This window comes from Capricornis sumatraensis, chromosome 11 (genome assembly GCF_032405125.1).
Source record: "Capricornis sumatraensis isolate serow.1 chromosome 11, serow.2, whole genome shotgun sequence".
Lineage (NCBI taxonomy): Eukaryota > Metazoa > Chordata > Mammalia > Artiodactyla > Bovidae > Capricornis > Capricornis sumatraensis.
This window is the reverse complement of record NC_091079.1, coordinates 57,565,061-57,576,939: the sequence shown is the minus strand read 5'-3', so window position 1 is coordinate 57,576,939 and position 11,879 is coordinate 57,565,061. Positions and strand designations below refer to the sequence as shown.

At 37.4% G+C, this 11,879-nt stretch overlaps 1 pseudogene; it reads left to right on the top strand.

Annotated features, from left to right (window-relative positions):
• The first annotated feature begins 341 nt into the window (after positions 1 to 341).
• LOC138088321 (nucleotide triphosphate diphosphatase NUDT15-like) lies at positions 342 to 5,842 on the top strand (annotated as a pseudogene).
• Positions 5,843 to 11,879: the final 6,037 nt, after the last annotated feature.

Below are 11,879 nucleotides of genomic sequence, written 5' to 3'. Positions count from 1 at the left end.
CTTTATTTTCCTTTTACAGTCCATTGTCATATGCTTGCTTTCTTAAGACGGAAGATTAATTTAAATGAATGATCCCAGGATAGCTGTTCTCTCAATATCAGAAAGAGACTGAAATCTGGTAGTTGTGCCAAGGACTTGGAGTGAGAAGGCCTGTTCACTATTTCTAGCTTTGACTTCAGCTTCCTCAATGTCCTTGAATAGTTTCCTTAACCTCTCCACTCACTTGCATTTCCTGTACTATAAAAGGTGCCTATGAGTCATCCAAACAAGACTCATGGGGATCCTTATTGGAAAGGCAGTACAGAAGTATCCTTATTCACATCTCTTTGAGAAGGAGGAACATGGATAACAGCAAAAAGTAAGGCACCCTCCCAAGAGATTAAAATCAAGAAGCAGACAAAACTTGAAATCAAGTTGGGTGATAAACTGTAAAGCCTATTCTGTTTTTTTAATACTGTGGATGAATTTACTGCCACAAACCAATGTAGATCAGTTCAAAACAAGTAGACTTTATTTTGCAGTGATTTAGGCAGGTCAGCCTGTGCAGCCACCCTACAAGTTAACAAAATATGTTTTTGTACAGCAGCATGTATCCTACTTTTATGTTTATACAGTCATGTACAGTAAACTTGCTTAAAAATTATTTTCCCTAAAAATGACAACTTGTTGAAATTACTCCTCTTTAATTATACGCTTTTAGCTGCACAACTGAATGCATAAAATCTACTTGGCAAGATATAGAGAAAGAGCAAGATCAAAATGATAAGAATTTCTAATAGGAACATTTAGGAAATTTCTTAAAAGTTATTTTAATGACATAAGTGTTAAAATCTAAGAAAGTATCCCATATGACTTCTTACATAAACATTATAAACTGTATTTGTGCAATTTTGAAGGTTTGCTGTTGCTATCAAAGAAAAAAACAAGAGTTCTCAGGACAAGCCACAGTTTGTCAGAAACTATAAAGATTGTCATAGAAAGCCTAAATCATGCATTTTCTACACTCTGATTCAGGTACAAGTTCAGGGTACCTTTTAACATCATAGCAAAGTGACATAAAAGATAAATATTTGCATATTGCTTATAAATACACTGCAGATTAAGAGAAGATAGTCATGTCAGGTAGTCTTTTTTAAAAATGTTGTTAATAAAGGGTGGTCTATTGTTGTTGTTTTTAAGATAGAAAAGACTGTCTTAACTTCAGTTAGAAATTTGAATCCAACTCTTCATCTATACATTCAGGCTCTCTCTTTAGCCCAGTGTCTTTCTATACACTGTTGCCAGAGTTAACTTTTGAAACTACAAATGACAAAATCCACTTGGTGGTGAAACAGCTTTGATAGTTATTCATAGTTTGAAGAAAACTATACATTTAGTTTAATAACTGAATCTTTTCAATCTCTTGTAACCTGCTCCTAATCTGACACCCTTGGTTCATCTTTCAAGAAAGAAAGAAAGAAAGAAAGTGAGGTCTCTCAGTCGTGTCCCACTCTTTGCAACCTTGTGGACTGTAGCCTACCAGGCTTCTCCATCCACGAGATTCTCCAGGCAAGAATACTGGAGTGGGTTACCATTTTCTTCTCCATTATCTTCCAAGGAAGTCCTTTTCTCTACCAGTGAACATTTTTTTTACCACTGTGATCTTATTTCAAGATCCAAATCAAAGCCGGTATTTCCATCCTCCTAGGCGTTTCCTTTCTAAAGTCTTGTAAGTATAATGTTTACAACACGTAATGCTTACAATTCATTTGAAAGTAATAATTCAATGTACTTGGAGAAGATTATGTCTGAAAAATCCAATATTTTAAATTGCTGACATAAGACTCCATGCTGGGATATAGTACTTAATTCACTCACTGATTCAGTTACTCCTTACTGAGCAATGACTGAATTTGTGCTTAGTCCCTCTGACATGTCTGACTCTTTGTGACTCCATATACTATAGCCTGCCAGACTCCTCTGTCCATGAGATTTCCCAGGCCAAGAGTACTGGAGTGGGTTGCCATTTCCTCCTTTAGGAGATCTTCCCAACCCAGGGATCAAACCCTTGTCTTCCGATCTCCTGCACCACAGGCTGATTCTTTACCACTGAGCAATCAGGAAAGCCCAATGATTGGATAGTTAGGAGTTTTAAGACAAACTTCTTCATAACATGATAGTTATAAAATCAAAGATAGCTAGAGATAATGAAATTAAATTGTCCCACAATAGTAAAATTTTTTTAAATGAGAAAACTCATTTCTGATGAGACTGATGTGGTTAAACAAATATTCTCATGCACTATCTTGAGAGAATAAATTAATATAATATTTTTGGAATTACATTTTGTTACATTACTAAAAGCCTTAAAATATCAATTTATTTTGGTGTGATAATCCTACATAAACTAATTCATAGTTAGGTAATCATCTGAAACAGAATTTTAAAATTTACGCCACAAAATATGCTGATGTACAAACACATATCCTAAAACTTTGGGCATAAATTAAATGCCCCATAATAGGAAAAAAATATTATACAGCTTTAAATATTATACAGCAAATTATTTCCTCTCCCATTTTAGCAATGAGGATACAGAGACTTATTCTAATTTCAGTGAATACTTACTGAGCATTCTTATGTGGCAGAATGTTCATGGTATTCTGGTACAGCATTTAACCAAAAAGATGAAAATCTGTGTCCTCAAGTAAATCATTTTATCATGAGAAAAGACTGACAGTACACAGGATAAAGTATGTACACTATGCCATGCATTTTATTAGGCAATTTCATACTCGATTTTACATATACTCAGAACAACACTGGAAAGTATAAATTGAGGCTTAGAGAGGATAAATAATTTGTTCCAGATCACACAGCCAAGAGGTAGCAGGGCTAGCCTTCAAACCTCCATTTATCTAATTCTAAAGCCAACAATTTTTTTACCAGTCAGATGTGTGAATTTTAAGGCATTTTTCAGTTCTAGCCTTGGTAAACCTCACCTTGGAATATGAATCCAATCCAAGGTTGCTACGGGACTGATTGTTTTAATTAATGATTTTTGGAGAACTGATCGGAAGGGTTGTTCATTTTATCATTTTAATTATGTTTTTCAAGGTGTAAACTTAACCTTAAGGCCCTTAGCCTGGGGATAGATATGCCAGCCATTGGTAAGGTGGCCCTGGAATTAAATAAAACAGTTCTCTAGTACGGCTGTAGAGTTGCAACTTAATGAGAACGTTTATATAAGCTTTTGGAGTGAACTCAGTGCTCACTGGAAATCTACTGTATTCAGTTTTTGCTTTTAATACACACTAATAATTCACAGTCCCCCTAGGAGAGCTTGAGAATTTGGCATAAAATAAATCATATGGAATTAGTGTCTCTGGATTCATTCCTGATTGTCACAGTTAACAAATTATTGATCTTAAGAATTGTTTATCAAAGGCAAAGTTGACAGAAAAGTGTAGAAATATGCCATCATTCAAAATTTAATGATGTAAACAGCTAGATTTACTCCAGTCTCACTAGGCTAACTTGCCAGTTTATGACCTGCGCCAATCATAATAAGCAAAGCTGACCTCCTGCCAAGATGTTAGAGAATAAAGTCAAGTCTATCACAAGGTTTACATTCTATAATTTTGTATTAGGTTGCTCTACTCTTTCCCCATGTAAACAAATGAATTTTTTCACATATGAAGTATATTAAATTAAAAGACTGAATTAGATATGCACTCGGCTCAGACGTACAACTGTTTATGTTCTGAGTATAACCAGTTAAAGCCTTGAGTGCTCTTTTGAAAGGTGACGATTAAGTTTTTTTCGAAAAATGTCACTGAGAACAATATAGTTTAATATTTTGGCATTACCTTTTCAAAAGTACACAGGAGAAATTCTCACTTCCAATTCACTAATCTGATTACAGACACATATAAAGAAAAGAACTCATCACTAATAACTGTCCTTTGTTGTTGTTCAGTTGCTAAGTCATGTCCGACTCTTTGCAACCTTTATTAGCTTTATTAACTGTGCTTTATTAACTTTCAAATTTTGGTAGAAGTCATCCTATAAGAAAAGCATTATAACTCAGAAGTATCAAGAGAGGATATTAGCTTCTTTAAATTCTGTTTTTCCTAGTAATAATTTTAATATCCTCATTTACAATGCCATACTAATGATCAAAATATTTATTTCTATAATGAAAGACAGCCTTTCCCAGAATAAATTAAATGCCTAGGAAACAATGCCTAGGTACACTTAAGGCTGCTTGTTGAATACAGAATGCCAGCAAATGAGACTGAAAGCACTTGAGGAGTGTTTTATCCCTTTAGGGTAAAAGCTTATAGAATGACCTTTGATCCACAGTACAGTAGTACAGCAGTTTGATTTTAAGAATTCTTATGTCTTCAAGGTAGGGCTTCATGTCATCATACTGTGGTGAGTGAAGACTGACAAGTTTTAACATGCAGTATTTTAATCAGGAATCAATAGTTTCAAAATGGGTAAAATACTTCTTTCTCTACTTTTATTATATCTACATATTTCCTTTCCAAAACAAGTTGGCAAGAGTTGAAATTTTTTCATCATCTATTCCAAAAAGAAACAGGTTATATGTGGTTACTGACCTCAACTCAAATTTCAAAATGCAGTGCAAAAGCTAATGTTTAATTATTAGTATCAGAATAGCTCCTAAACTCAACCAAGAAAAGTTGTGTATTTCTTAGTTTCACTCATGTGACCAGAAAATATTTACAACTTGATTCATTTCAACTCAGTTCAACAAATATTTACTGAACAACAAGGACATGCCAACCATTGTGCTAGCCACTGGAGTGTGAAAGCACAAAGATGAATCTATTACCTCAGCCATTAAAATATGACTAGCAGTGGGAACGAATTTAAGGTTAAAAACAGCTTAGGTTTCTCTGTGATGTCTTATTATCATAAGAAAAATAGGTCTCCTAGAATTTTTTGTTTTAAAATGTATGAGAGAAAAAAATTTTAAATAAATCTTCCAAATGGAATGATTAATCATGCATTTAGAAACTGTTTATTTTGTCCAAATAAGCCAAAAGTAGAGAATAAAAATGAAAAACAGAGTGGAAAAATATTCATGGTACTAAGCTATTATTGTCACTCAAACTGGAATATAAAATTTCAAAATTTTATTTTAGGTTAAAAACCACACATAAATATTAAACAAATATTATGCCTATAATTTGAATGACATTTTTCTAAATATTCTACAAATAAAATAAGTTCTATATGTTAGCAAACTGAATACAAATTTTTTTCAGTGTGAATATTTGGGGGGTTATATGGAACACTAAAAATACTGGTGAAGGCTTGATGACGGGCATGTGGAGCCATGGAGGCAGTGCCTGGGAGTCGGAGTAGGAGCAGTGGTGACCAGCTGCAGGCATCCTCGCTGTGTCCTCCTGGGGCGGAGGAAAGGGTCTTCTGGAGCCAGCAGTTTCCAACTTCCTGGGGGCCACTTGGAGTTCGGTGAAAGCTGGGAAGAATGTGCTTAAGGGGAAACCTGGGGAGAAGGAGCTCTTAACCTGAAAAACGTTCACTTTGTCTCGGTTGTGAATTCTTTTGTTGAGAAAGAAAATTACCATTTATCACTATTTTAATGAAAGGAGAGGTGGACCTGACTCATGATTTAGAACCAAAGAATGCAGAGCCTGAAAAGAATGAAAGTTGGGAGTAGGTTCCTTGGAAAGAATTTCCTCCCCTGGACCAGCTTTTCTGGGCACTACGTTGTTTAAAGGAACAAGGCTATGATCCTTTTAAAGAAGATTTGGATCATCTGGTAAGATATTAAGGAAGTCACCTAGAGGTGAACAAGGAGACTCACTGAGTTTTTTTTTTTTTTTTTAATGAATTGGCCAAAAAATTCACTTTATTTTTTTGTATGATGACTGTAGTAGTGCTTAGTCTCTACCTTCATTGGAAGCGATTCTGTAAGATTGTAGTGTGACACCTGTCACAGCAACATGCATTTTTTAAATGAAACTTATCAAAATTTGGGGGTAGCCATTGACTCAGAGGGTAACGTGTCTGCCTGCAATGCAGGAGACCTGGGTTCAATCCCTGGGCTGGGAAGATCCCCTGAAGAAGGAAATGGCAACCCACTCCAGTATTCTTGCCTGGAGAATCCCATGGATGGAGGAGCGTGGTGGGCTACAGTCCACTGGGTCACAAAGAGTGGGACACAACTGAGCTACTTCACTTCCACTTTCTTTATTTTAATATTGAAGATGGAAGAAAAAAAGCAACAATTTTGGCATATTATGCTTGATTATGTCAAGAAAGGTAAAAACACAACTGACACACACACACAGAAGTTTTGTGCAGAGTATGGAGAAAGTGCTGTGACTGACTGAACGTGTCCAAAGTGGTTTGCACGTGTCAAAAGTCTCATGCTGGAGATATCTCTGTGTATTATGCTCCACAGTCAGGTAGACCAGTTGAAGTGGACAGCAATCAAATTGAGACATTAACTGAGAGCAATCAACATTATACCACATGAGAGACAGCCGACATACTCAAAATATCCAAATCAAGTGTTGAAAATCATTTGCATCAGCATGGTTATGTTAATCACTTTGATATTTGGGTTCGACTTAAGTTAAAGCCAAAAGAACCTTCTTGATCTTATTTGCACATATGATTCTCTACTGAAATGTAATGAAAGTGTTCCATTTTTTAAATAAATTGTGAAAGGCAATGAGAAATGGATACTGTTCAATAACGTGGAATGGAAGAGCTCATGGGACAAGCGAAATGAACCACCGTCAGCCACACCAAAGGCTGGTCTTCATCCGAAGAAGGTGATGTTGTGTATATGGTGGAATTGAATGGGAGTCCTCTATAATGAGCTCCTTCCAGAAAACCAAACAATCAGTTCCAAGAAGTACTGCTCCCAGTTAGACCAACTGAAAGCAGCACTCAATGAAAAGAGTCCAGAATCAGTCGACAGAAAATCCATAATCTTTCATCAGGATAACACAAGACCACATGTTTCTTTGATGACCAGGCAAAAATCATTACAGCTTGGCTGGAAGTTCTGATTCCTCCACCATATTCCCCAGACATTGAACCTTCAAATTTCCATTTATTTTGATCTTTACAAAATTCTCTCAATGGAAAAAAATTCAGTTCTCTGGAAGACTGCAAAAGGCACCTGGAACAGTTCTTTTCTCAAAAAGATAAAAAGTTTTGGGAAGATGGAATTATGAAGTTGCCTGAAAAATGGCAGAAGGTAGTGGAACAAAATGGTGAATACATTGTTCAGTTCTTGGTGAAAGTGAAAAATGTGTCTTTTATTTTTACTTAAAAGCCAAAAGAACGTTTGAGCCAAACCAATACATAAAAGGCAAATAAGGCCCTGTTAAAGAATGAAAAATATCTATATTTCAAAACAACTCCATTTTATCTGAAAAGTCCCACATGATGGCCAGTTTGTTTGAAGTCTCAATATACCCAACACCTTTTCATTCAGTACCTGTAAAAATTTTTCAGACTGTGTCATGAATTGTGTCTCAGATTCATAAAATGTGATAATTGGTGATGTTATAAATGGTAATTCTGCTTTCTGTATTTCTCCATGGTATTGATTGTGCTGTCAGTGAGTGTGGAGGAGAGTGCAATAGAATTTGTCTTAGTGTTTCAGTTCTGGTAGAGATACTAATTCAAGTGCTAACACAGTATTCCACTGCAGAATTTATCACATTTGCTGGTTTTCCTCTTCTATTTTATTTAAAACAATTTGTTGTTGTTGTTGTTAATATATGTTGACAGTTCCTGCAACTACAGGAGGCAGGACAGGTCATTAGGGTGTATTTCTGATTGGGAACCTAAACCTAGCGGAGTGAGATAAACCATCCAGGATCTGTATCCCATTGTTAACAGGCCTTACCATTTTGGATCTCAGTTGATCTCTCTGGAGATTCAACTTCCTTATATGTAAAATGTGATTAGACTAGAGCAGCGGTTCTCAGTATGGCCCGGAGAAGTCCTCAAGACCCTTTCTAGGATCTTCAGGGTCAAAGTCAGTTTTGTCACACAAAGACGTTGTTTGCCTTTTTCATCCTCATTCTTTGCTGAGTGTACAGAGGAGTTTTCCAGAGACTGCATGTTGTAGGTTACTCTAGTAGAATGACTGCAAAGCAGATATGAAAATCTAGCTCTCTTCTAGTAAGCTAGATGTGGAAGAAATTGATAAAAATGTAAAACAATGCCATGCTTCTCACATGTTTTTAAAGGAAAATATCTATATTTTTTATAAAAATTATGTTAACATATAAGTTTTGTGTCATGGGTTTTTGTTATTTGTAAATAAATTAATAAAAGAACTCTTAAAATTTAAAAGAAAACATATAAAATAGATACTGGTGTAAGTTATGGGTCACATCTGCATTCAGTTCAGCATACCATTTTTCTGGGTCCCCTCAGGTCTTTCCATAAGCCTCTAAGGGTTACAAACCCTGCTTCAGACATTAACTATCATATTCACCTTGACATTGATTATGACACTTGATAGCTGCTGTCATACTTTTTCAATATGTTTCAATATTGATGTCTTATTCATCAATTTCATTAGTAGGGTGTTCTTTGTTTCTTATGGTCCAGCCTAATGTCACTTACTTGCCTTAGAAATACTTGTTGTCTCACTCCAATCATCTTAATATCATGTTCTACCTGATGTTCACATCATTCAGAGTCACTTTCCAGGACAAGCCAGCTTGATATTTCTCAGTGTGGCTAATATTTCCATCCTTATAGCCTTTTAAGACACTGTGTGTGTGTGCTTAGTCGCTCAGCCATGTCTGACCCTTTGCAACCCCATGGACTGACTGTAGCCCACCAGGCTCCTCTGTCAATGGGAATTCTCCAGGCAAGAACACTGGAGTGGGTTGCTATGCCCTTCAAGACATTGTAGTGATCACAAATTTGTATTTGATTGATAACATTCGTAACAATGACAAATTGACTGGATATGGGACAAACTGAAGGCAAGAAGATTACTTAGAACTCTATTTCCATTATTTCAATTTGAAAGACAGGACTGGAACAAGGGCAATTCTGGAATCAAAGTTGTTGGCTCTTCTGCCATCACTATCCTACCACTCACTAGGTTTCACCTCCTGATTTCTGGCTCTTGTTTACCATTTGAGGTACCAGATGGTCCTAATCTGGTACGATTGCAAAGCCTGTATTCTACCAGTTTATTAATCTTTTCCATGTCCCTTTAATTTTTAGCTTTGCCTTTTCTCTAGACCAATTTTTTGTCTTGAAAAGTGTTGACTGTTGATTTCCTGAAATAGCTGGAATGAAATAAACAGTGGTAAATTAGCTTATACTAGAATTCCGCACAAAGAGAACTTCTGAATTCCCTTTTATGCATTCTAAATATAAATTTTCCAGTATTAAGAGATAACACATATGTAGCAGGCTATGGTCTGCATCCATGCGTGCATACTAAGTCACTCAGTTTGACTCTTTGCGACCCCATGAACTGTCGCCCATCAGGCTCTTCTGTCCATGGGACTCTCCGGACAAGAATACTGGAGTGGGTTGCCATGCCCTCCTCCAGGGGATCTTCCTGGCGCAGGGCTCAAACCCATGTCTCTTACGTCTCCTGCACTGGCAGGCAGGGTCTGTATCACTAGCGCCACCTGGGAAGACTAGGGTAACTTTTGTTTTATTTACCCAGGATGCCCTAACATTCCTCTACTATGAGAAACAATAACCTCTTTCTTTTGGAGAACTTCTGATCTCCACGAGATTTAAGTAGAATTTTCAATCACAGTAACAAACCCTTCATTTTCAGCAGCTGTGTCAATGGACAGGTTACTCAGTTTGGCCAATCAGGCTATTCCCAATTCAGGAATGCCCTCTGAAGTCAAACAGTGTCTATCTAAAACAGTGATCCCCTCAAAAAGTCCTTTTAGAGACAGCACAAAAGGCTTTCCTTCTCAAGTGGTCAGTATGCTGAAAGGAATAAGCCTGGAGATACTTGATGACATCTCACCCTAGCCATAAGATAACAAGCAGGAGGGAATTAGGTCAATTTATAAAGAGCTTACCCAGTGGCTCAGCGGTTTTACCACCTGCAATGAAGGAGACACAGGTAAGATTTGTGGGTCAGAAAGATCCTCTGAAGGAGGAAATGGCTACACACTCCAGTATTCTTGCCTGGGAAACCCCATGGTCAGAGGAGCCTGGTGGGCTACAGTCCATGGAATTGCAAAGAGCTGGACATGACTGAGTGAGCACACAGCACATAAAGAGCTTCAAAGACAAGTAAATATGAGACATGGATGAAAAGAGTTATTAAAAGCATCTGTCCCTCTAGAATCAGTACTGTTCTAAAATATAGAGCAAAATGGGTTTTAATTTTAATAGAATTGAACAAATATTGATGTGCCAAAGACTATTATATGTTTGTGTGAAGAAGACTGCAATTAAATTGGTTCCAAGAGCCTGGTGCCAGTATGCTCCCAAAACAGGCACATCTCTTTTCCAAACTTCCAGCCAAACACAGACTTAAGTGGAGGTTCATGAGCCACTCCTTTCTCAGAAGGCTACTGTAAATCACAGGGAATCTTCCTAGGACACCAACCGTTCCTATAATCGTCAGTTCCCCAACCAAGGGACTCAACAGGCTCCTGGATCTGGAGGAAGTTCATATTTTGCAAGTCCATACTCACACTCTGCTGCCCCAAATCCATATACAGACGTCTAAAGAGAGACTGCCACCAGTGAGCAGAAAGGACATGCTTCCTATCAATAACACAACTCTTTCACCTTTCTAGCTTTCTTACTACACTGATTGACCAAAAATATCCCCACTTAATCACACTTAGCATTTCTGGGGCTTCCCCAGTGGCTCCCATGAAATTTCCCCATAAGCCCTAAAATATTGACAGTTTATCAAAGCTCAGACAGAACATAGGCTACTAAGAATTAATGGGTAAGTGTATGGGCAAATACTATTTAGTAAGCATACTGACTGGCATGAGGCCCATAGGAAGATGTCTAGGTAGAAGGTAGTATCTGACCCTCTTTACATTACATGTATGACCTGACCAGTAAAAAGCAGGAAAAATGCCTCCCAGGCCTTTTTCATTGTGAGGGAGGTCATTTTTCCATTGTTTTCTAACTCCCTTAATCTCCACTTACCAGAATTTTCTGGTGGCTCAAAAGGTATCTGAGAATCTGCCTGCATGGAAGAAAGCTTTGATCCCTAGGTCTGGAAGATACCCTGGAGAAGGGAATGGCAACCCGTTTCAGTATTCTTGTCTGGAAAATTCCATGGACAAAGGTACAGTCCATGGGGTCGCAAAGAGCTGGACACAACTGATCAACTAACACTTTCAACCTCCATTCAAGGGAATTCACTGGATATTTTAACATTGCCTTTTACCTTCAGCCCATAGAGAAGTTACTCTTTCCGTGAATGCCACTACTCTTTCCTGGACATCAAATTGAGTAAATCTCTGTAAAACATCCTATGACTCCACAGCTTACTTTGTATCCCACTGGGAAAGGCCTGGATGGAAAACTAATTGTGGTAACAGGTCTCCTGTCCTGACAATGATGCCAAGTATATTAGAGGCATCCATCACTGTGAAGAGACTTGATCCCACATAATGCATGAAGAACTTCTGTATTGCCAGGGTATTCTTACCACCTTTCTCTTGACTCAGGGATACAATCCAAGCAACGTAAAAACCTGAACCTGAGGCTGTCCACTTGCCTCAGAACTTATCCTTTTGCTTGTCCCATTTTGAGCTCCAGGGTCATGAACATGTACTCTCCACCTTTTCTTATCAAGGATTTTAACTTTTGGAGTTCCGCTGTACTCATACCATACATGTCAATATCACTCT